Here is a 27,895-nt window from a genome sequence, read left to right as displayed (position 1 = left end):
CCAACTCAACTTGAACCTATCCCCTTCCTCTATAGATTGCCCTTCAATCCCTCCTCTTCTGTTCTTTTATTTTTCTTTAACAATAATATCTCTGCATATCAGCATTCCTTCTGTACTCAACTACTTTCTAGCCTCATCATGCATTACTCATTTTCCTGTAATCTATAATTAAGTCAAAGTGGACCTTCTCTCTTTTATTCACACATGTTACTCTATCTTTCACTTTCATGTCAGGTTTTGCAACATGGTTTTCAAATTTTAGCTCATTTTATCCTCACAACAATCCTGGGAGGTGTTATTATCACCTGTATATTGCAGATGGGCAAACTGAGGATGAAAATATGGTCTATCTATTGCACTACCTAACTGCCCCTTTAAGAGATTTTTGGTAAACATCAGTAAGGTAAGGTAGTGATTACAAAGAACTGCCTTCATCAAGAGCAGAATATTCAAAACTGACTTCATTTTCTATTTAACAAGCATTGTGGATATATTTAGACTAGATTTTACCAAAGCATTTTTTTAAATAAGCTAGTTCATACTTAGCTTGTCAAAAGTATACATTCACATAAATTAGGCAGATTCATGGATTCAATATTGGCTAGATGGCAAGATTAATAGAGTAATTATCAGTGATTTGATATTAATATGGAAGTAAACATTCAGTGCAGTACTCCAGAAATCTCTGCATAACTTTGCACTATTTTGTATGTTTATGAAACCTTGGATAAAGGAGATAACATGCTCATCAAATTTGAAAATGATATAAACCTGCTTTAGATAGCTAACAAAGTGAGTAAGACAGTCAGTATCCAAAAGGATATTGACAGTAAAGAAAAGGAATGAATAAATTTTAGACATGAGAAACAACTTCAACAAAGTCTCAGTTTCAACTACAAAGTCAACAATTTCAAAGTCGTGGAGGTGGGAGATGGAAGGTCTTGCATATAGAATCAATCTCAGACAATTTTCAATTAAGTTATCTAGTAATAAATTTCCACAGGGTGTTGTGATCCTGGTTTCATAGCTAGTTAGTAGCAAAGCCAGGATAGAACCAAGATAATTGAATTTATCGTGCAACCTTTTATCCATTATGCAAAGGTTCCATGAGGAATATTAAAGTTATTCTGAAGGAGAGACTTGGGGGAAGGAACTGGAAAAAAAAGTGAAAATTATCATAGTTTCGATAGAATCTAATCAGTAATGTTACCAACCCGTGTGGCCATCACTCTTCCCCCTAACACCTTTAATTTCCATTTGAACAATTTTCAACAAGGAACAATGGTCAAAGAAGTTAGAAAACTCCATTTACATAATTTTTGGAACATAGTTTGAAACTGAGTTTAAATAGGATAGAAAGATATATTTTAAGTATAGATACACTGAATAATTAAGACTATTTCAATTGACATTCTAGTTCAGACAAACCAAATGTTTCATTACATGGGAACAATTTAAATTGTGCATCTGTGATTTCTATATGCTAAATGTTCACAAATGAATAAGCTATGTTACTTTTTGCAACATGAAATAATTAGGCTTCTGAATAGTATTTTAGTATTGTAGTCATCTTCAGTGAAAAATTACACTTTACTGTACATTAAAATATGCAAGTGCCCTTACCAATTAGGAATAACACTTTGTCCTATTCCATTATAAAAGAAAAAATCCATGTATTATAAACCCATTAAAGAAAAGATAAAATCAAGTTGTATTGCCAATAGTTCTTGAATGGAGGCCAAATGAAGTTGATAAAATTTCATTTCAAATGCAGAAAAAATATTACTATTTATTAAAGTTAGCTCCTGAAATACCAGTGAAAAGTAACAAGTACCTTAGAGGTCAGATTTATAATGTGATAAACTTTTTCTCCAAGTCAGTAGCATGTAACAACTATATTATTTCAGTACTCATAAGTAGAGGAAATTAAAATCTCATCTTGTGGAGAATATTCTCTCTTAGTCCATCACTAAGTATATACCTCAAGGAGGTTATTGTTGTTATTGTTGTTATTGAGGACCATATCATCAGGAAGGTGATGCCTTGACTTGCAAGCGAATTAGATTTAAGTGAGGAGAGAGCTGTACAAAGACACCAGCCTCACTTTCTCCTCCAGAACCATCTGGGTCCAGTTGACAGATATAGATCAAGATGCCTGGAGATGACCTTGGATGCAGTGGGAAACCTTGTCCTTTTTAAGCTAAGGTCTTTAAGAGGTCTCAGTTTGATTGAGGTAATATTTATTCAGTGATTAAGGCTAAGTAAGAAATAAGGTAAAGGATGGCCTCTTTTACCTAGTCAAAAAAAAATCAATCTGGCAGGGGCAGACCCTCAGGGTTTCTGGCCAGAACAGAAAGAACTCCTATTTACATTCACACTGAGCCATCAGGGCCCAAACTATGACCACTAAGTGGGGCTTAGGCCCAGACCTATTGTTGACCAATAGAAGCTAGAGTGAATCGGTTTTATGGCATGGTGCTTAAGAAAGCAATCTCACCTGTAAACCCCAAGACATCTTGCAAAGTTTCAGCTACCAAAATTTACATTCCTTTCGGTAGTCTACCCACAGGGAAAAGAAAGAGAAGGTGAGGAGAAGAGAGACAAGGCAAGGCAAACAAGAAGAAAGGAAGGAAGGAGCTGTGTTGCTCAACTGGAATTGACCAATTGGGTTCCCAGTACGGTAGCTCATATTACTCACAGTATATCCTTTGTCCTTCATTCTCTAAGAGGACCATGACATTAAGAAGGTGATGCCATGACATGCAAGGTAATTGGATTTAAATTAAGGAAGGCTGTACAAAGTTACCAGCCTCAATATCTCCTCCAGAACCATCTGGGTCCAGTGGTAAGATACACATCAGGACTATTGGAGATGCCCCCCCCTTCAAAAAGATCACTGATAAAAAGAAAGTGCTGATATGGACCCAAATATTTGTAGTAGCACTTTTTGTGCTCAAAGAACTAGAAAGAAAATAGATGTGCATCGATTAGGGAATGGTTTAATAAATTTTGACATGTGGATGCAGTTATCTATTACTGTACTGGAGGAAATGATGAATATGATGAATACAAAGAAACATGATTAGATTTATGCCAACTGAGCCAAAATGAAGTAAGTAGAACCAGGAAAACAATATATTTAATGACTAAAATAATGAAAATGAAAAGAACACTAATAAAAAAAAAACATGAAATTGATTGCTTCAGAATTATAGTAAAGTTTTGTGACAAAGAAAAAATAAAAGAAGACATTTCCCCCCATTTGCTTTATAGAGGTGGGTAGAACACGGGAGTGGAATACTGAATCCATAAGGCTTTGTTGATATATTGGTTAGGTTTGCTTAACTTCTTTTCTTCTTTTTTCTCTTCTTAATCATAAGAAATTGTACTCTGGGAGAGCTGGGGAAAGGATAAAATTAGAAATGTGGTTGATAGATAAACAAATACATAAATACACCTAAAAAAAATGCCTCAATTTAAAGTAATGCCTGGTAATTAAATGGGCAAATTTGAAAAAGATGAAGGAAACATTTTGACAGGTTGCATTAAGAGTCCTATGGTTGTGTATGAAATGTAGGTAGTGCAAATCAGTACTAATTAATTGCAACCCTAAACCTCAAAATATAGGGGAAGCAATAATGAAAATTTCTATTGTATTGGAATATCCACAAGAGCAGGGCCTGGGCTTTATCTACACTTTGTTTCTCTCCAAGAACCTGTCTAACATTAGTCTATGTATGAAGTATATGCTTAATAAATATTTGTTGACTTTGTTGGCTGCTATAGCAACCTGATTAACAAATAAGACCTGGTTTGGAATCTGGAAGAAATAAGAAACTTGGCAGAAAGTGACTATTTTATCTTAGAGTACATAACAATCAATAAAGAGAATAGTGATCATAGACAGATGGATATATTGTATGTTAGGGAAGAAAGATATAAAAAATGTTCAAAGGAGTGTATATTACATGGATATGTAGAAATGTGACTTAAAGTGATTAGAAGGCTTTCAGGAAATGAAATTGTGACAACATATCGTGAATTGTTTCAATCCATAGAAAAAGATGAAGAAATTAAAGAAACAACATGATTTGTACAGAGAGTGATAAAGTATTCCAATTTTAAATGTTTATGAATATATGAATTTGAGAAAAGAAAGTCTTAAAAGGATAATTACCCCAAGTAGCATGAATGTGAAAGAATAATAATATAAAAAAGATAAGAATGCATATATGTGCTTAGATACCACTCAGGAACTCTTATTTTTTTATTTTCACCATGCTTTTATATAAATGATTAACCATCAGCAATACTACAATGGATGTCAACCATTAATAATGATTTTTTTTCATCAATGAAAAAGTTAGTGATTGTAGGATAGAGCATATACTAGAAGCATACCATGGAACAGGTTCACCATATGCTATTATTCAAAACTTGTCAACTGGTCAACTTTATATCTTACAGGTTAGATTTTGAAATGGAAATGATCTTTCTTTACTATTTACCACATTTATTCTCATTCTACCTTTAGAGGCTAGATAATTTATGCAAATCTCCTTGATTTCTTAGGGTCTCCCACTCAAACATGTCCACTTTGAGAAACTAGCATAATGGTTCTGATATACTTCTATTCCCTCCTTCTTATTTTTCTAATGACATTAAAATAAAATAATTTTAAACAATGACTCACTTTATATATGATTTTCAAGTTTGCAAAACCATTTGGATGTATTGTCTCTTTTGTTCCTCAAAATAAGTCCTTGGAGGGCAGGGCCAAGATGGAGGAGTACAGGGCATGTTCAAACTGAATTCCCCCAAAATTCCCCTACAAAAGTTTAAAATAAAGAATAAAATTGAATACTAGAGTGACATAGACAAAAAAAGTCAGAGTGAGACATTTTTTTTCCACATTCCAAGACAGCTTGGGAGGTAATAAGAAGAAGTTGGTGACACGAAGGTAGGAAGTGGCCCAGAACACCAAGCAACAGCAATATCATGTGTGAGACTTAGAGGCAGTGGTGAAAACAGCAGCAGCAGCAGTTTGGGGAGCTCTCAATGCTCAAAGACAGAAAAACGATTGGACAACTGGTCAGAAAGAATTAAAGAGAACTCTATGGGAACTCTGGTCACTTCTTAGAAAGTTCATTGTTCATCATTCAGCTCTGCATTCTAGTCTCAAGGCAGAGAACAGTGTTTGCAGTCACAGGGAGTAGAGGCTTTGATCATAGTTCCTGGGCAAAGAAAAAAAAAAAAGAGCTCTAGTACCATATCTCACTTACAGGTTAGAGAGAAGCACTAGATCTTGGGATAAGATCTTTGAATAAGGATCAAAACACAGACCAGGAGAGCAGTAACCACATTTCTACCTAGATCACATCACCTTAGGAGGGTGAAAAACTTGCAGACACCAGAACTAGCTTTGAAAACAACAGGGAGAAAAAACCTAAAGCTTTGGACTCTGACACCCCCCCCAATTCCCTCCTTGACCAAGGAAAGTGGAAGCCAATTCTAACATGAAAGTCAAATTCCATAAAATAGGTTGAAAAAAATTAGCAAAAAAAAATCCTGACCATAAAAATCAAATATAGTGAGAGGAAAACACAAGGCATAAACCAAGAAGAAGGCAATGATGCAAATACATCTTTAAACAGAACCTCAAAGGTGAATGCAGATAATATGAAAGCCCAACAAAAATTCCTGGAAGGGATAAAGAAAGATATAAAGAACCAAAGAAAATCAAATAAGAGTGGTAGAGGAAAATTTAGGAAGAGAAATGAAAGCAATAGAAGACAAATTAAGAAAAGAGAATAAATGACTTGGAAAAAGAAGCAAAAAAAATTGAACACAATACCTTACAAAGCAGAAATGACCTAATGTAACTTAGGTACAGAACCTCACTGAAAAGTAGAATTGTACAAATGGTTAAAGAAGTACAAAATTTCATTGAAGAAAATAACTCCTTAAAAAGAATTGGCCAAATGAAAAAAAAAAGAGGTATAAAACCTCACTGAAGAAAATGATTCCTTAAAAATTGTAATTGTTCAGGAAACTAATGATTCCATGAAACATCAAGAAACAATAAAACAGTTAAAGTGAAAAAAATAGAAGAAAATGTGAAATACTTCATCAGAAAAAGCAAGTAAAGAAGAGTTGCATAAAGTCATCAGCATCACTTTCTCTTTTGGAGTCATTGAAGTGAAGCAGCAATTCAATTCAAAACAACTGGCAATGTTCTGGGATTCAGTGAATGACCTTGGCATCTACAATGTCTGACAAAGCTCTAAATCAGTGCCTGCTTCAGCCACATATTCTCATCTGCCCATTCTGCCAGGATAAGTCTTCACATGCTTGGAATAGACATCCCCCCAACTCAAAGACAGGTTTGAGGCCTACAAGTTACTCTCAACTTAGTTTAGCCTATATGACCAGACAGTATTGCAGGGGTGTGATCACTGCACATGCTAGAGCTTCTTGGAGCCACAGGTGAGAGTTTGGTGACAGGTGTACACCAAAGGTAATGAGCAGATTTGAAAAGGGTTCAGCAAGCCCTTACACCAAAGGTTCTAGTGCTCCCTGAACATCCCATCCAATAAGTAAGTAGGAGGCAAAAGGACTAAAAGAAAAGGAAAAGAATGGGGGGGGGAGGATGAAAAGGGGGAGGGCAGATTGAGAGGCAGTGGTTGGAAGGAGAAATGGTTAGATGGTTAGAAGACATGGTAAAAAGGAAAGAGAGAGAGACAGAGAGACAGAGAGAGACAGAGACAGAGAGACAGAGAGAGAGACAGAGAGAAGAGAGACAGAGACAGAGAGAGATAATGATAAACAGAAGAAAATAAGATGGAAGGAAGTATGCAGTAATCAAAACAGTGAGTATGCATAAGATGAACTCATAAAACAGAAGTAGATAGCAGAATGTATCAGAAAGCCAGATTCAATAATATGTTGTTTACAAGAAACATGCTTGAAACAGAGAGACATGCAGAGAGTTAAAATAATGGGAAGTGACAAATCTTTTATGTTTCAGTTGAAGAAGAAAAAGACGGGGATAACAATCATGATGTCAGACAAAGCAAAAGTAAAAATAGACAATTAAAAGGTGTAAGCAGGGAAACTACATCTTGCTAAAAGTAACCATTGGCAAAGATGTGATACCAATACTATATCTATATACACTTAATGGTATAACATCCAAATTCTTAAAATATATTAAATGAGTTACAAGAGAAAATGTACAGTAAAAGTGTCCTAATTGGGGACCTCAATTTACCCTAGAACAAGATAAATTTAAACATAAAATTTAAAAAAAAGTTAAGAAAATAAATAGATTCTTAGAAAACTTAGATACAACAGACTTCTGGAGAAAACTTGTTGGGAATAGAAAGAAGTACACTTTTCCTCAACTCTACGTGGCACCTTCAAAAAATTGACCATGTACTAGGGCACAAAACTTTCATATGAAAATGCAGAAAATCAGAAAATAATTAAATTTAAGCTGAAAATTCAATAAAATTACATTTAATAAATTGTCTTGGAAGAATAGATTCATAATTAATTGGAAACTAAATAATCTAATCCTAAGGAATGATTGGGTAAAAGAGTAAATCATAACAACAATCAATAAGTAAATCAATGACACATATAACAATGTAACAATATACCAATATTTGTGGGATGCAGCCAAAACATTACTTAGAGGGAAATTTATGCATCTAAATACATCAGTAAAAGAAAGAACAGAACAAAAAATTGAGTATGCAACTAAAAGAAAAAAACTAGAAAAAAACAAATGTAAAATTCCTAATAAAACATCAAATTAGAAATCCTGAAAACCAGATGAGAAGTTTATAACTTGAAAGTTAAACAACAAAAAAATTGGCACTAATAACTTAAACTAGGAGCTGCTTTTCATTAAAAACAAAACAATAAAATAGATAACATAATGATTATATAAAAGAAAGAAGAAAAACAAATTACCAGTATTAAAAATGAAAAGTCCAACAAGGAATGTTATTAGGTTATTAGGAGTTTTTTTATTGCCCAAATATATATTAATAAAACTGATAATCTAAGTGAAATGGATAATTTTTTACAAAAATCAAAATTCCCAGGTGAACAGAATACTTAGATAATCCTTTCTTAGTAAAAGAAATTGAAGAAGCCATAGATTAGTTTCCAAAGAGAAAAATCCTGAGGACCAGACAAATTTAAAGTGAATGCTACCAAGTATGTAAAGAACAGTTAATTCCAATACTAAATCAATTATTTGAAACCATAGGTAAAGAAAGAGTTCTTCAAAATTTCTTCCTTGACATAAATATGTTTTCCCCCTTAGGACAAGTTTAATAAAAATACAAAAATATCAGATGGCCTCAAATCCTAAGGGCTAAATATGGTATAAACCTTGTTAACATACCACTTGGTCATTAGAGTGAGAAAAAGAGACTAGTACACACATATATATATATATGTATATGTATGTGTATATATGTTTGTTTTTGATCTGTAGACATCAGCTAGATATATTTCCAGGCCCCCAGAGGTGGGACATTTCAGCAGAGAGCAGTTCAGTGCTGCTTGCAGAAATACTTCTTACTCCCCTGAACATCTGACTTGATTGTGTCACTCTCAGGTTTCTAGCCACACTTTGTCATACTTGTCTGTGATCTGGAAGGCTGGGAGTTTACCAGGCCCTGGATTATCTACAGTGTTTCATCTACAGAGTGACTCACATGAATGCCATTGATGGTGACTTGGTGAACTATCTCCTCATCAAGGATGAAGAGAACCCTGAATGAAATTCCTTCTTCTGCCTTTAAGACCCTATAATCTTGAGCAATGGTACATTGGGGGTCAGGCCCTAAGGGATATTTACAACCCCCAGCCCACCATATTTCTTTAGTATGTTAACTTAGGCAATGTGACAGAAATATGAGTCCACTGAAGCACCAATCACTTGGCAGTTAAGTTTTATACATTCTTCAGCTCAATCACTGAATCTCCATGGAACACACAAAGGTGAAGACCAAGGGATAAAAGAACAACACAAAGTAGTTCTCTTTGTCGTCATAAAGGATGATGTCTTTGAACTGTCAATCTGGCATAACACATGTAGTTCTGAAATTGGGGACTGGGTACCCAATCCTGAAATTTCTGACCAACATGTTGATAGCACAACTGGGCTCCACAGTTACTGCTCAGAAAAAAAAAAGAAAAAAAAACCTTGAACACATGAGGAAGAGTTGAAGAATTCCACAAAAATGTTTTTGTTTTTGAAATGTAAGCCAGGTATAGTAAAAATAGAGAGAGAAAATTATAGACCAATTTATCTAATGAATAGTGTTGCAAAAATTTTAAATATTATTGACATATCACAAAGATCATATATTATTTTCAGTCAGAATACATAGCAGGAATTCAGGGCTGCTTTAATATATTTAAAAGAAACTTAAAGCACAATTAACAATATCAATGACAAAAGCAAAACAAACAAACAAAACAAAGAAAGCAAAAAAAACTCAAATGATTCTATTATAGATGAAGACAGAAAAATTAACAAGTAAAACACCTATTCCTATTAAAAACAATAGAAAACATAAGCATAAATGCAGTTTTTCTTAAAATGATAAGTAGTAACTATCTAAAACCAGTAGCAAGTATTATCTGGGGACAAACTTGAAGTCTTCCCATTAAGATTATGATGAAGCAAGGATGTTAACTATCCCATTATTATTTAATATTATCCTAGAAATGCTTGATCTAGAAATAAAGCAGAAAAAATAAATTAAAGGAATAAAAATGTGCAATGAGGAAATAAAACTATAACTCTTTGTAGATAAAAGGATGGTATATTTAGAGACTCATAGATAATCAACTAAAAATAGTTGAAATAATTAATGACATTAACAAAGTTTTAGTATATAAAACAAGTCCACATTAATCATTAGCATTTCTATATACTACCAACAAAACCTACTAGAGAAGAGAAAGAAAAAGAAATTTCATTTTAAATAACTGAAAACATTATAAAATACTTAAGGGTCTACCTGTGAAGGCAAACTCTGGAACTCTATGAACATGATTTCAATACAATTTTTTCCCTCACAAATAAAGATAGATCTGAACAATTGGAGAAGAATTAATTACTGGTGAGTAGGTCAAGCCAATATAATACAAAAACATTTGTCTTTAATTTATTTATTCAATGTCATACCAATCAAATTACTGAAGAAATATTTTATAAAGCTAGAAAAAAATTATGGCTAATTCCATCTGGAAGAATGGGAAGTTAAGAATATTGATGGAATCAACGAAAAAAATGTGAAGGATGGTGACCTAGCAGTATCATACCAGATTTTGAACTATATTACAAAATAGTAATCATCAAAACAATCAAGAGCTGGCTAAAAAAAAAGTAATTAATCAGGGGAATAAATTAGATACTTATTATACAGTTGTAAATAACCACTATTACCTAGTATTCAATAAACCCAAAGAGTCAAGTTTTCAAGCATGAACTCACCATTTGAGAAATTCAGCTTAGAAATCTGGAAAGGTATTTCAAAGAAACTATGAACAGACTTAGATCTCATGCTATATACCAAGACAAGGTCAATATGGATACATGAATTAGATATAAAGAGTGATAACATAAGAAGGACAGTAGAGGAATATAGGAAATATGTGTGTTTGTGTGTGTGTGTGTCTGAACAAGTTGTGGCTTATGATTATGATAGTATACTAGTAAACTAAAAGAAATGAGATTTATAGTTTCAGAAAAAAAATAACAACTGAGAAATCTTATATGAAGTGATGCAAAGTTAGGTGAACAGGACCAGAAGAACATTGCACACAATAACAAAACAATATTTTAATGATCAACCATGAAAGACTTAGCTACTCTGAGAAACATAATGATTCAAGTTAATTCCAAAGGACTCGATGAAAAAGCAATTGTATCTTTAGAGTGAGAGCTAGTGAACTCTGAGGGAAGATGGAAATGTTTTTATTTTATTTTTCTTATCCTTTTTTTTGCCACATGGCTAATATACAAATATAGGCAGTTATATTGCATGGTGGATAGTGCATTGGGCCTGGGTTCAAAAAGATTCATCTTTTGGATTTCAAATCTGGCCTCAGACACTTAGTACCTTTGTGATGTTGGGCAAGTCACTTGATCTTGTTTACTTCAGTTTCTTCATCCATAAAATGAGAAGGGAATGTCAAATCACTTCAATATCTTTGCTAAGAAAACCCCAAATGGGGTCACAGAGAGTCAGACATGACTGAGAATAACTGAATAATAAGAAAATATCTAGAGATACATTTTATTTTATTTCACGGGCATAATGGGTATCATATTTCTTGACTTCTCAATGGCTGAAGGTAGGGAGAGAATTTGGAACTAAAAAAAAAATGAATGTCAAAAAGAAACAAACCTGTACTATAGGTCCTATTAATGTCCCCAATTTATAAATGAAACAAATTTATTTGAGAAGATAAATTAACTTACCTAGGGTCACAGAGCTAATAAGTGCCTAAGTTAGGATTTGGATTTAGATCTTCCTGATTCAAAGTCCACCTCCATATCTAGTGTGTCATCTCATTGCCTACTTCTTGGACTCATCTGTTTCCTAGTAATTGCCAACAAACTGTTTACCAGAAAACTGTTGTTACAAATGATCTCTGAGGCACGTCATTTCCCTTTCAGAATGTTCATTTTTAACTGACAAATAAGGTCTGATTTACATAATTCCAAGGGAATTAATAGGATATTGTCATTTATGCAACTGTCAAATAAATATCTTTCAATTGTATGGCCTGAATTTACAGGATAATTGCCAATTATGATTTCCCTTTTGTGTTGCTCTGACCTAGCCACAGTATGGCACAATGCATACTAACATTTATAGACTGAATATATGTTTTTCTTTGCCCTAGATTCTCATTGTATTTATTCCTACAGATTAATTTTTCTGTTTTCTTTTCCTCACCATTTTTGCATATTCCAAAAGAAATGCATTATTAAATGTCTTATACAGCTGTTTGCCTAATAAACAAGTAGATAAATAAAATGAACTGTATTTACAATGCATTACATATGGCCATGACAACCAGCATGGACACTATCTTTTTCAAACTGAACTGTAAATTCCAAACTGTAATACAAATGAGTCTTGTTCTATACTTGCCCATGACACAGAGTTCTGATTATACCAATGGTAACTGTTTCCTCAGTAATAAATGCACTTCATCAGTTTCATTTCAACAGGAGGGAAAATGGAAAGAAAATAGAATTTGATAGTAGTCTCCAAATGATGCAGACAGAAAACAAACAAAAAAGTCTAATAATTACGTGAGGGTCTTATTCAGTTTTATAACCAGATGCATAGAAGACTATGAGAGTCTTCCAGAATAAAGATACAAATTATTTATTTAGGATTTCTCAAGCAAGTACTAATAAAAAAACTTTATCATATGCACTTATCATATATATTTTCAGTAATTTATTTTACTCCATTTGCTACTTTTGTTTAGATATCCTCTCTCCCCACCCCCTTTCTCTTGTAAAAGAATTAATCTACACAGAGATTAATTATTCAATACAAGTGGATAGGTTTGCTACTTAACATTATAAGCAGGTACCATTTGAAACTGGATTCTTTAAATTTTTGACATTTATGCCTTCATTTTAGTAGTTCAAATGTTAGTAATAACTTCCACGACCATATGGATATTTATCCACAAGCTTGTTTTACTGAGTTGTTTGTCAGTGAGTGAGGTTAATGACACTTTAACAGTATCAACCATGTTCCCATTCTTACATAAATATGGGAAAGGTTTTGTCCAGCTAGATATCTGTCACAGGCTTCCAATAATTAGGATGTACTCTTTACTGCCAATGACTTTCTAGGTCGTATGAAAACACTTTCACAGATCACAGAACTACTCTGTGACTAAAGCTTTGTCTACAAAGATAATCAGTAAATTAAAAAAAAATGTACATACTCAACAAGGGACAGCTGTACATTAATGAGACCAAGAATCTTGCTCTTTAATCAAAGATAAGTCACACATAGTGTATGAATGCCTACTTATTCTTCAATACTTTTTATCTATTTCTAACACCTTATTAAGATGCATCAATGAGTCCACATATGAACATTATCTGCCACCCAGGGACCAGTTTGGTTAGTTTGGAGAGGTTCCTTGCCAGTGTGACCACAACATCATGAAATTTAAACCAAAGCATCTTTTGAAGATTTTACACTACTTTGTATTATGAACTTCCATAATTTCCCCAAACAACTTCCACAATTTTGGAGTATCTACATAGAAGAAATAAAAGATCCATAAATAAGGAAAAACTTTTAATCTAGACATCATACCATCTTTTTGGTTTTCCCCAATATATGGATATATTTATCTCCTAGGAAATATTTACAAACTAGATTCCACTTTTCTATTTCTCATCCATTGAGAATTCTTTGCCAAAAACTCTGAAAATTTTCTGTGAAATTGAGGAGTAATTTGTTTTTTGACTGTTTATAGGATTACAAAATATTAGTTGAAGGGACTTTAAGAGTCACGTTGTCCAACACTCTCATTTGACAATTGAGTAGAATGAGGTTCAGGATCATTGCGTCTTGCCCAGTTTCACATATCTATTACACTAATAGGATAAACTAAGATTTCAATCTAAGATATCCAATTCTAACTTTAGGAATCTGTGCCATACCACATATAAATTTCACTTAAAATATATTTGAAAGGTATTAACAATATATTGTTTGGGATATAAATATACAACCACTTACCCATAAGTTCTTTATTGTGTGTTTTAATAGTCTCTAAAATTATCATCATCAACAGTGTTTTAATGTGACTAAGATCTGACAACATTGGAAAGTACCTTATAATTTTCTTTCAACAATGCACCTCTAAACATTCTTGACCTCACATCCTGCTTAAACAAGATGATTAAGACAATAATCTGTATCTATCATTTGATAGTTCAAAGCTACTTTAGGAAACATCTTGAAATTGGCAGTGAAAGACTGGGAAGTATCATTGGAGATGGAAGAAGTGAGAGGGTAGGAACAATTTAGAAGTATATTGACACATATCTCCTTCCTAGAAAGGTTGGTGGCACCATCTAATATTAGACAAGGAATAATCTGTTCTGAGATATTTACTAGCTCTGTGAGACTGGATAAGTAACTTGATAGCTTTCTGCCTCAGAGTTTTCATCTCTAAAATGGAAATAATAATAGCACCTACCTCCTGGAGTTTTTGTGGCAATGAAAAGATAGAACATTTCCAAAGTGCTTGGAAAACTTTAAGGAACTTTAAACATTCTAAATATTATGATTATTATTTTTTCTTATGAATTCCATAATAGCACTATGCCTTTATTTTTATAGCACCTATGTGTTATTTTTGAAATAGAAAAAAATAGAAGGGAGGTTCCTACATATTAGAACCTGTACCTGAATTTTTATTTAACATATGTGATGATCACAGTATCCATAAATGTAACCAAATAATATTTTTAATTTGCCCTATTAATGTTTTTTTATTTTTTTTAACTAAGAGTTACATAACTTTTTGGGGACTTGTTCTACTTTTTCCCCATTAATTAATGCTTGCATAAATGCAAGCTGAATAAGGCAAAAATTTAGTAGTAACAGTGGAAATTTACTATTAATGATCAAAAGTTATGATTTTTCTTCATGTACTTATACTGGATGTCCAACAAAATAAATCATTTTGGTATTCACATGAATTTTTTTTTTTGCTTTTTGGTGCGGCAATTGTGGTTAAGTGACTTGCCCAAGGTCACACAGCTAGTAAGTGTCAAGTGTCTGAGGTTAGATTTGAACTCAGGTCCTCCTGACTCCAAAGGCAGAACTCTATCCACTACACCACCTAGTTGCCACTTCACATGAAATTTTCAAAGAAATATATAAGGAGGATAACAAAAGGATCTACCATTGATATTTTCTGTGTGATGCTCAGAAAAACAAAAGCTTAATATTAAATGAATATAAGCACTGTCTTTTAAATTATTAATCTCTCTTTTTTTAATTTTTAGGCAATTGGGGTTAAGTGACTTGCCCAAGGTCACACATCTAGTAAGTGTCAAGTGTTTGGTCGGAGGCCGGATTTGAACTCAGGTCTTCCTGACTTCAGGGCCAGTGCTCTATCCAGTGCACCACCTAGCTGCCCCTTAAATTATTAATCTCTTCCAACTTTTAAGAAATGCAAGATAACTAACCAACTATTATGGTGTCATGGGATTTATGTTCTCTGGATCATACTTAATTTTGTAGCCTTTCATCTTTAGTTAACTCCATACACCCCACTCATTACTCACTGTCAGAACATGTGATTCTCCCCTGTTGCTATGGCAGCAGTATGTTCTAAGAAATTTTTAAAAAATAATTAATTTTTATTTCTATATGAAACTTGAAAGAAGACATCTTTTTATTTAAAATGATACTAGTCATCAATAATAATTTATATTGCTTAAATTTGGATGGAAAGGCTAAAGTATGGCTACTTGTGATATTTTACTGCCATTTCATTAGTTTTCCTTAATCTGCAAAGTTAAAACAACAACATGAAATATAGGAGACATTTTCTGCTGGGAAGAGAACAGAGAAACCATAATGTATGTCTAATCTGAGTCATGGTTCAAAAGGGGTCTTGCTGACAATTGTCAAAGAGAAATTAGAAAATGGGAAGAAATATGAGTTTGTCTGTGCTCTTTCTTTCTCTCTAATCAGATTTTCCCTACTGGGAAATCAAACCATAAACTTACTCTACCTTCCTCTTAAATTCGTAACATCAGGAAGTGTGACTTAACTGATACTTTACACATCAAATACAGAAAAAAATAAATTAAGATGGGAAAGTTGAACTCTGAAGGGGAATTTTTTTTTTCTTTCTTGGTAGAATTATAACCAAAAAACCAAACCAAACCAAAAAAACCTTCAGTTATCTCTGATTTTGTGAATTAAATTATTTTTCTTCCTTCTTAAAAAATGCTGCTAGTATACATATATATATTTTGGTAAGGTCACAGACTAGCCTAAAATACTTGAAATGCCATCCTTGAAACCATTTGTATGTACGTATGTATGTATGTATGTGTGTGTGTGTGCATACACACACATTAAATATACATAGCCATATCTATACACATACACATAAACACATATGAGTTAGTGTACATATATACATTTAAATATATATATATATTATATATTATTTCATCCTCATTAACAGACATGATTATAGTATTGAATTTATACATTAGAAGTGGTTTGACTTAATTAATCAACAAACAAATGGCAACTCATAGCCATACTTTATCTAATACAGGGAACTGACATTATTAATCAACTTGGTGATGCCAAATAACTGATATAATTACTGTGGTCATTTTGGAGTTGGCTGTATGGACTTGAGATAGCTACAATCACCATTAACCCATTCATGGATCTTAGCAGCTACTATCACCTTGATGAGATAGTTGTATCCAAATACAAAAATTTTGATATATAAGGATGGACCAACATATGTATCCTTACAATAGAGTTGCCCCTGCTCTAGCCGGAAGTAGTAGTAGCCACGGAAAATCACTATGTCCATATTTTTCTTCTCTTTTTTGAAAAAAAAAGTCAATAAGCAGAATGGGGTAATTTATATATTCTTGTCCAGATATCCAAGAGCAAGAAAAGAGATAGAATGGACATATGGAAAGCCACTAAACTGGAGGCATGCACCTGAGCCAGTAAGAGCCATGATTATCCTTCGAAAGAGGGGCAACCCCAGTGCAGCCTGAATACAGCTTTTGTATGCAAGATGATACTGTGAGACCTAAAACTTATTTAAACACATACATATAAATGTAAACATATATTTACATTTTATATTACATATAAATATATGTTATATTACATATAGTAAATTTGAATATATGGGGAGAGAAAGTCAGAAACAGAGAGAGAGAGAGAGAGGTAAAATGCTTGAATCCTGTGGGGCTGAGGAACAACCTTTGCAACGGGACAGAGAATCCATGATATCTGAAGGAAACAAATAGAGACTTGGCACAATAGAACATTAGACAACTAAAAAACTTTCTGCTCTTAAAAAGAGAACAGAAAGCATAGAAGGACCATCAGATAAAGATTATTCTGGAAACACAACACAGTCTCATAAAGATGCACCAATATAAAAAAGTAAACTCTAGCATATCTTATCACTAGCCAAAGACCCATCCATCCATGGTGTTATTGTAAGTTACTCTATGGGTCTGTGTCAAAGAAAAGCCCACTGTGGCATAACTTGATCTTCCATGGACTTGTACATTAGCTCTTAAATTGGTAGATAAATAGATAGATAGGTAGGTAGATATGACATTAATTTAAAAAAAGTGAGTTCTAAATTCTCTCCCTCCCTCCAGACCCTCCTATCCCCATTGAAAAGCCAAATAGTGTATCAATTTTACATCTGAATTCATGCAAAACATATTTGTATATTATTCATGTTATAAAAAAAGAAAGAAAAAATAAATTATAAAACATATGCTTTAATTGCACTCAGAGTTTATCACTTTTCTCTCTGTAGGTGAAATACATTTTTCATCATGGGTTTTAAAATGAACATGTATTTATCAGAGTAGTTCAGTTTTTTTTTATACATGATCATCTTTACAATGTTATTGTGTACAATGTTGTTGTTCTGCTCACTTCACTTTTTTTTGTTATTGTTCAAACATTCAGTTAAGTCTGACTCTTCATGACCCAGTGGATCATAGCTGATGTACCCTACCTTTTATCATTTCACCTCCCTTTCTTTTTATCCCATTCTGTTCTTATTTTTCTACTGGGTAAGATAGATTTTTATACCCAAATGAGTTTTTTTTATGTGTGTGTGTGTGTGTGTATACATACATGCATGCATATATACATATACACACACGCATATGCATATCCACATTCATATTATCCATATACAGTTTCTTAATTGAATCAATTCCAATGAGCATGCAATTCAAGCATTGCCATCACCCTTTTCCTCCACCACTATAAAAGCTCTTCCTCATGCATCTCTTTTATATGAGAAATTTTCCCCATTCTGCCTCTCCCTTCCCTCTTCTTTTAGTGTATCTCTCTTTCTCACCCCTTCATTGTATTTGGAGAACATTCCAAAATCATCTACTCACACCTATGCATTCTTTCTATATAGACTCCTTCTATTTGCTCTAAAATTGAAAAGAAAAATCTTAGGAGCTACATGTATCATCTTCCCACATGGGAATGTAAACAGTTTCACTTTATTGAGGCCTTTACTATTTCTCTTTCATGTTTACCTTATTAAACTTCTCTTGAATCTTGTGTTTGAATGTTAAATTTTCTATTCAGCCCTCTCCTTTTCTTCAGGAATGCTGGAAAGTTCTCCATGTCAATAATGTCCAAATTTCCCCTGAAGGATTGTACTTAGTTTTGCTGGGTAGGTTATTCTTAGTTGTATTCCTGTTCCTTTGCCTTCATCCAACCCTCCACTCCTTTACTGTGAAAGTCATTAAATCTTGTGTGACCCTGCCTGTTGCACTATAATATTTGAATTATTTCTTTCTGAATGTTTTTTTTCAATATTTTCTCCTTGACTTGGGGGCTCTGTAATTTGTCTACAATATTCCTGAATGTTTTAATTTTGGAAGGTAATTGATGGATTCTTTTGATTTCTAGTTTTCCTGTGAAATATGATGTCTTGTCACTTTCTTTGATAATGGCTTTCAAGTAGTCCAATAATTCTTAAATTATAACTCCTGGATCTATTTTCCAGGACTTTTGTTTCTCAGATGAGATATTTCATATTTTTATTCTGTTTTTAATCCTTTTGATTTTGTTTGTTTCTTGATGTCTCATAGCATCATTAGCTTCTACTTGACAAATTTGAAATTTTAAGGAGTAATTTTCTTCAGTGAGCTTTTATACCTCATTCCCTATTTGTCCAATTCTACTTGTTAAGGAATTCTTTTCTTCAGTTAATTTTTGTGCCTTTTTTCTACAAACAATTCTCTTTTCATATTTTCTTGCATCTCTCTCATTTTTTCCCTAGTTTTTCATTTACCATGCTAATCATTTTTCTTTAACTCTGCCAGTAATTATTTTCGTGCTTGTGTCCAATTCACACTTTCTTTGTGTTTTGTTTGTACCCTGTTTTGACATTGTTGTGTTCTTCTAAGTTTATTTCTTCGTCATTTCTATCACCATAGGCACTTTTTTATGGTCAGGTCGATTTTTTGTTGTTCACTCTTTTTCCAATCTAATTTTTGACTTTGAACTTTATGTTAAAGTTGAGCTCTGTTCCCACTTAGAGGTTTAGGGCCACTGACCCAAGTTTTCATTTTCTTGGTTTGTTTTGTTTGTTTGATTGTTTTGTTTTATTTTTAGCTACTCTGGGTGTTTTGGAGTTTTCAATGCTTCTCAGGTGGTGTTATCCAGGAAGAAATGTGACCATTACTTTCATTGTCTTTGTTTTGATCCTTATTGAGGAAAGTACTTTGATCTTTTGCAACCAGAAGCACTACTGTTCTTTAAGGCCCCTGTTCCTTTCAATTGCAAGCAATACTGATCTTTAGGTCCCTGGGTCATTTTTTTTCAGAGAAAGTATTGCTCTTCAGCCTAAAACTGGCACCAATACATTGTCATAGGCAATAAGGTTATCAAACAATGCCTTGTCCTAAACCCAGGGCTTACACAGGGCTCCACTGTAATCTCTGATCAATTGACCAATCATCATATGTTCTCTGATTTGAGAATCCTGAAGAATCTGCTGCTACTTCTGCTGCTCTTGTTATCACCAACTCCAAAGCCCACCATTGATATTGTTTATACCTGTGTTCTGGGCCAGCCTCCACTCCAGTATCACAGACCTTTCCTTCTGACCTACTAGATTATGAGTTTGAAAAGCAGAAAAACCCCACCGGGCCTCAGCATGTGCCAGGCAACACAACTGGGACCCAAACTCCACACCAGGTTAGCTGCCAAAGCCCTACAGCTTACAGCAGTACCAGCCACCCCCCCATGCCACCCCCTAAACACAGTGCCAGACATGATGGTTCCCTGTGGGCCTCAGGGCAACATCAGCATAGTAACCAGGTAAACCTCTAGGTCTATAGTCCCTAGCACAAGAAGCCTGAGACACAACCCCTTCCACCATGGAAGCAAAGATCAAATTCAAAAGAAAGGAAAAATGCAAAAAAAAAAGAGCAAAAAATTACTAAAAAAAAAAAAATCTGACCATAGAAAGTTACTATGGTGACAGGGAAGACCAAGACACAAAATCAGAAGAGGAAAAAATGCCATAACACCTAGGGGCAAAACTCCAAACAAAAATGGGAAGTGGTTTCAAGCTCAGAAAGCACTTATGGAAGAACTTAAAAAGGAGCTTAGAAATCATAAAAGAGAGATAAAAGAAAAATTGGGGGGGGGAATGAGAGTGATTCAAGAGAATTATGAAAAAAAGAGAGTTGGAAACAGCTTGGGAAACTTCTTGAAAAGTAGACTTGGCCAAATGGAAGAGGATATACAAAAATCCACTGAAGACAACAAATCTTTAAAGACTATTATGGCCAAAAGTACAAAACCTAATTGAGGAAAATAACACCTTAAAAGGTGGAATTGGGCAAGTGAAAGCTAATGACTCTATGAGACATCAAGAATAAATCAAATAAAAGCAAAAGAATGAAAAAAAACTGGAAGAAATTCTAAAATACCTCATGGGAAAAACAACTGACCTGGAAAATAGATCCAGGACAGACAATATCAGAATCATTGGACTACCTGAAAGCCAAAATCCAATAGAGGACCTGGACAGCATGTTTCAAGAAATTGTCAAGGAAAATTGCCCTCATATCCTGGAACCACAGAGCAAAAGAAGCATTATAAGAATCTACTGTATAATGTAGGAGGCAGAGCCAAGATGGTGGAGTGAAAGCCATGACTTGCTTGAGCTCTCCCCCAAACTCCTCCAAGTGCATGTAAAAAAAATGGCTCTAAACAAGTTCTAGAGCAGCAGAACCCAGAAAAAGACAGAGTGAAACAAATTTCCTGCCCAAGACAACCTGGATGGTTGATCAGAAAGGTATATCAGACTGGGCTGGGAGAGAAGTGCAGTTAGGCATGGGCATGCAGGCCACAGTGAACCTGGAGCAGGCCTCAGAGGGCTGAATCATGGGCTGCTGTGGTGGTTTCCAGACCTCTCAACCCACGAATGCCAAAGACAACTTAGAAAGTCAGTGGGGAAAGTCTGTTTCTGTGGTGAGAGAGAAGCTAGGTCCCAGTCCCATTCCCAAGTTCAGCCCTGGGGTAGTGGCTGCTTCCTGAGCTTCTGGCCCACAGAATGAGTGGGAATTGAGTTGTTGGTCAGAGGGGGATTGCAGGGATCTCTTTGTTGGTACAAGAATCTCTTGCTTTACCCGTGCTTGGATCTGGGTCACAGTTTTGGTGGCAATCCTGGGTCAAGTAGAAGCACTGGTGTGGTGGAGGTTGTAATGGTGGTGGAGAGGAAATCCTCCTCACAGTTCCAAGACAGAAAAGAGTGCTTGTGGTCAGTCATAAACAAGAGTACAGGCCAGGAAAAGAGAAAACACCTAATCCCTCATCATACCACCTTGGTCTCTTATCATACCACCTTGGAAGGACTGAAAATTTACAGGTCACTAGAAGTATCTCTGAAAACAGCTGTACCAACCCCCAAAGCTTGGGACAGTACATTCTCCATATTGGAAGCAGACTCTTACCTTAACAAAGAGTTTAAAACTCAACTAATTGACTGGGATCATGAACAAACCTCACAAAAAGTGTCAGACCACAGAATCTTTTTTTGGTAATAAAGAATAAGAAAACATACATCCAGAAGAAGACAACAAAGTCAAAGATCCTACTTCAAAGCCTCCAAGAAATATATGACTCATTCCCAGCCCTTGGAAGAGCTCAAAAAGGATTTTGAGAAGCAAGTAAGAGAAGTAGAGGAAAAATTGGGAAGAGAAATGAGAGTGATGCAAGAAAATCATGAAAAACAAGTCAACAGCTTGCTAAAGGAGACCCAAAAAAATACTGAAGAAAATAACACCTTAAAAAATAGCTTAACCCAAATGGCAAAAGAGGTCCAAAAAGCCAATGAGGAGAAGAATGCCCTAAAAAACAAAATTGGCCAAATGGAAAAGGAAGTCCAAAAGATTACTGAAGAAAATACTTCCCTAAAAATTAGAATAGAGCAATTGGAAGCTAGTGACTTTATGAGAAATCAAGACACTGTAAAACAAATCCAAAAAAATAAAAAATTAGAAAACAATGTGAAATATCTCATTGGAAAAACAACTGACCTGGAAAATAGGTCGAGGAGAGATAATTTAAAAATTATCAGACTATATGAAAGCCATGATCAAAAAAAAGAACCTAGACATCATCTTTCAAGAAATTATCAAGGAAAACTGTCCTGATATTTTAGAACCAGAGGGCAAAATAGAAATGGAAAGAATCCACCAATCTCCTCCTGAAAGAGATCCCCAAAGGAAAACTCCTAGAAATATTGTAGCCAAATTCCAGAGTTCCCAGGTCAAGGAGAAAATATTGTAAGCAGTCAGAAAGAAACAATTCAAATATTGTGGAAACACAATTGGGATAAAACAAGATTTAGCAGCTTCTACATTAAGGAACCACAGGGCATGGAATATAATATTCTGGTGGACAAAGGAGACAGGATTACAATCAAGAATCACCTACCCAGCAAAACTGAGTATAATTCTTAGGGGAAAAAATGGTCATTCAGTGAAATAGAGGACTTTCAAGCATTCTTTATGAAAAGAGCAGAGCTGAATAGCAGAATCTGACTTTCAAATACAAGACTGAAGTAGAACATGAAGAGGTAAACAGGAAATAGAAATCATAAGAAACTTATTAAGGTTGAACTATTTACATTCCTGCATGGAAAGATGATATTAATAACTCATGAGACCTTTGTCAGTATTAGGGTAGTTGGAGGGAAAATATATATGTATGTATGTGTGTATGTATGTATGTATATACATATATATATATATACTATATACATATATATATATACTATATATATATATACAGATAGATAGATAGGGGCACAGGGTGAGTTGAAGATAAAGGGGTGATATCTGGCTGGTACTGCTGTAGGCTGTAGGGCTTTGGCAGCTTACCTGGTGTGGAGTTTGGGTCCTAGTGGTGGTGTTTGGGACATGCTGAGGCCCGGTGGGGTTTTTCTGCTCTTCACTGGGGCTACACTGAAGCCCATGGATGTCTCACCACTGGAGGATGCCAGCCTGCCCAGAGCTGCGAATAAAACTGAGTGGTGAGAGGGGATTATACTGGCAGAAGGAGAAAGAGAGAGGAAGAATGGGGTAAATTATCTCACATGAAACAGACAAGAAAAGGTCATTCATTTTCTAAATTATGACCTGAGGTCCCAAGATGATGACTGATTTGTCTAAGGTCATTCAGGGCTGAAATATCAAGTTGGCTTTGAAGCCTGATTTTGTCTCACTGAATTTGTCACTCCTTTCATTTGCCAAGCTTTTTGAAGTTCACTTAGTGCTAGAGACAATAAATTTAGACAATCTACAAGTATTTATTAGGCACCTACTCTGTTCCAAAAACTATTCTGAGGATGAAATACCAATGACTTATGATTTCTAATCTTGATTTCATACCATACTGAAACCCATGAACTGGATTATATTCATTTTATAATACTGACTTGAACAAATTTTCTTTTCCTCGCCTCATGTCAATTATGTATGAGATACAGAAATAAAGCCTATGGTCAGATTGGTTTGCCATACTCATTTATGATAATTATCCCTGAATCTTCATAAAAATTTTAAATTTCTTGAGTTCAGACACACCTAGAATTATTTTATCAAAATAAGTTTCTTCAAGACAGTCATATAGCTACTTTAAGTATTTATGTTTTTATTAAAAGTATATGTTTATTAAATATATTTATGTTATATGTCATATAAATATTAAATATATTTTATATGTTAAAATATATGTATTAAATATATATCCATATATATCCAATTTTTTTCTTCTTTCCATATACATAAATGTTAAACCAATGCCACTCAAATGTGTCATCATTCAGTCATTTTCTGTCATGTTCTACTCTTCATGAAACCATTTGTAGTTTTCTTGGTGAGATACTGCAGTGGTTTGCCAATACCTTCTCCAGCTCATTTTATAGTTGAGGAAACTGAGGCAAAAAGGGTTTAAGTGACTTGCCCAGAGTCACACAATTAGTAAGTGTTTGAGGCCAGAGTCTTCCTTATTCCAAACCTGAAACTATACATTGTACCACCTAGCTGTCCAGTCTGTTGCAGAATAGGTGCTATATGAATATTAGCTATTTTAGCTGATATTTTAAAGAAAATTAGGTGAGATATCTTGTTTGAAAAGACTTAAAAACTTTTTTTCTATTAAGCCAAATGATTTATGAGTATTGGAACATTGTGTTTTCTATACCTATTAGTGTAATGTAAAAATTGATGTTATAGAAAATTACTGATTTTTTTTAGAACAGCATGACATATGCATGTCCAATCTTTTTTTTTTTAAGAATACATATTTCTCATTTTTCTGGGAGAGCAACTCAAGACATGGGAAAAAATAGAGAGATGTAAAAAGGAAAGAATTGAATAGTACATATGAAAGGTGAGAAGAGCCTGAACCAAAGTAGAGGAAAGGTGAGTAAAGGGAAGGAGTGAGTGTGAGAGAGGTTGTTCAGATAGTTGGCAACCTCTTGGAAGTAGTTGTTGAAAAGAAAGAGTCAAAGATGACTCAAAGCCTTTGAAACTGATAAATTGAAGATGTGGTGACAGCTTCCAGAAAAAAAGAGGGAAATTTGGAGGAAAAATGAGCTTAGAAGAGGAAATGAAATGAGTTCTTTCTTTAACTGGTTGTCCTAGAGATATCACAAACTTTCAACATCCAAAGTAGAAGTCATTATCTTTCCCACAAAATCCATCTCTCTACTAAACTTGCTTATTTGTCTCACAGACACCATCATACTCCTTTCTCCTGTAGAATTATCCTTCACAACTTATGTAAGTGTTTTATAAAAACAAAAACCTCTACAATAAAAATTCCACTATCATTTCTTGTATTTGACACCTTCTTTAACTCTTGTACCTTGGATACTTTTAGAAAAACATAATGTTCTGTTTTATGTTGTTACTGTCATAATCATTATCACTGTTAGCTCCATAAGTGTCTTTTTAATTTTGTTTTTCTTTTTTCTCTCTGTTTCCTATGTGCCAGATTAAGATGTAGTTGAGACAATTTGAAACCACTAAAAAAATATAATGGTCTTCTATACTTGACACACAGTATAAAGTTCAAAACCAATTAAGTAATTTATTACATTAATACTTAAATATGGTTTACAAATGTATTTTTATTTATTAAGCATGTCGGGTGTAGGATGCAATATCAACAATTTAATGGAACAGAAAAAATACAGCAAAAATCCCCCTAAAGATTCTGTTGCATTGCTTATTGGCTGTGGTTTTTGCTGTCAGTGGATATGTCAGTAGAATGTACATTTTTCTAATAGTCCAAAATTTTATTGGATCAATAATCTCATTTATTTGGATATTCCTTTCAATGATGCAAATTGCAACCCATCTATGGGATTTTTTCCCCCAATAATTTCGATTATTTCATTTCAAGACATTAACCTGTCATGCTGTAGGTTTTTCTTGTGTTGCCTCAAAATTAGAAAAATACCAATTGAGTCTCAAGGCTCTTCATTAACAAACATCTAGCCTATATTCATTTTATTCCATATAGTTCTTTGATTACATTTTAAATCAATTATTTACAAATCATTTTTAAATGTGGTACAAAAATGATCATACCCATCAAGGGTCTTAAAATTGCTTTTTGGTACATGATCAACTTTAATCTTTCTGAGATTAGTTTTCCATGATTTGTAGCTAAAAAAACATACCTAGAAAAAGACTGGGATAAAAAATGAATATTTTTATGAGGTAAAGGTTAGAGTTATTAAATGAATTTTGAGAATTGCAAAAGACAATCTAGTCCAATATTTGTCTCCTTTTTGATTCTGTGCTCAACATATTTGTTTTTAGCATCTGTGTGTGACAGAGAGAGAGACAGAGAGACAGAGACAGACAAAAAGAGAGACAGAGAGACCACAAGAAATTTTGTGTATAATAAATATTTTCAATCCTTTATTTTCCCTTTAGTATGGATTAATGAATGACAATGGTACCCTTTTTAGGAGATTCTGCAATGATGAGACACTTTATTAGAAGCAGCATCTTATTCTTTATCTTTTTAAATGTTTTTATTTGTTTGATTAATAACCAATCGATAAGCACAGTGAGATCTTTTATTTTCTATGCCTTTAAATTGCTTGTGTGGTGACAAAGATAAAGCCTGCTATGTAGTTTTTTTTTATGCAAACCAGCTCCTTTTTCCCCCCAATTCCTTCATTAGGGATACCTTTGATGTGTTTGTAGATAATTATAAAATATTATGTAAATGAAAAAGTAGTTATATTGATTGGTATATATTGATGTTCTCTCATTCACTATTTTGTGTTCTAAAGATCCAGAGCCATGATTTTTTTTCATGTTTTTGTCCTTTTCCCCTCTTTAAGCCACGTGGAAAACTGGTTCCTCAATATTCTCACAGCTATATTTGCTTCAGAATAGACCTCTTCTGTGCTGATTTTTTTCTAGTCAAAGTACTTTTCCCTATATTCTCTTTTAGTCAATGTTATTTCAATTTCCATCTGTAGTACTTTTCCACTGTAATATTAGAATCTAAATGTTAAAACTCCATCATCTAATATGGCAAAATAACTCATTTCATATATTTCCATCTTTGTTCACTTTCTTTCATCTTCATCTTGGAATAATTTTGCTTAGGTGTGTTATACCAAGCTAAAAGGACTTAAAATATGAGTCTGCTGAGGGACTGTATCTCCGTTGGCAAAGAAATGTTCAATATTAGTAGATTGGTCAATGAGTTAATCATGAAAATTGTCCAGAGCAACTAATCAACACACTAACTAAAATATGGGGGTGGAATCAGAGCAATTATTGTTAAAGGTATATTCCTTGGCATAATATCATTGATATTTTGAAGTACTTGGATAATGACATTGTTTCCAAAACCAAATTCTTCAGTTTATTTAATTAGCAAGTTAGCCCATCTAAAAAAATTGGTGAAATTGATATGAAAGTTTTAATTCAAAATATTTTCTCATTTTAACACTTTTATTACAGTGGCTTCTTTTTTGTGCTTATTAATAGAAATGGTTACTACAAGAATCCAAAGATGAACACACCTCTTAAAAACAGTTGTATTACATTTCAAAACTTGAAATTCTTTCACACCAACCTGTGAAATATATTGTGCAATTATTGTTTCAATTTTATAGAAAATATCAGAGGTTTAGAGAGGTTAAAATTATTTGCCCATGGATTTAAAACTAATAGATGTCAAAGCCAAGTCTTGAAGCGAGGTCTCCTGACTTCAAGTTCAATGTGTTTCCTCCTACCATATACTTCAATTCTAACAACATGAATGAAAGGAATATCTAATTTAATCAGTATCATCTTTCTGAATATGTGAAAATTGCTTATTTAAACTTCCAGTAACTGTCTCCAACTTTTGCTTTTCATAGCAGAGACAATTGTTCTAATGTTTTCTAACATTCTCTCATGAATTCAGTAAACTCACATTTATTAGGAAATTACTGTGTGCCACGCATTGTACTACATGCTAGGGATAACAAGAAAAGCAATACAAAACAA

At 33.7% G+C, this 27,895-nt stretch overlaps 1 pseudogene; it reads right to left on the bottom strand.

Moving 5' to 3' along the window:
• Positions 1–8,567: 8,567 nt before the first annotated feature.
• LOC114028202 overlaps positions 8,568–27,895 on the bottom strand; it is a 166,118-nt pseudogene continuing 146,790 nt past the window's right edge.

This window comes from Vombatus ursinus, unplaced genomic scaffold, assembly GCF_900497805.2.
Source record: "Vombatus ursinus unplaced genomic scaffold, bare-nosed wombat genome assembly UNPS02014872.1, whole genome shotgun sequence".
Lineage (NCBI taxonomy): Eukaryota > Metazoa > Chordata > Mammalia > Diprotodontia > Vombatidae > Vombatus > Vombatus ursinus.
The sequence above is the reverse complement of the archived record's forward strand: the minus strand, read 5'-3'. Positions and strand labels throughout refer to the sequence as shown.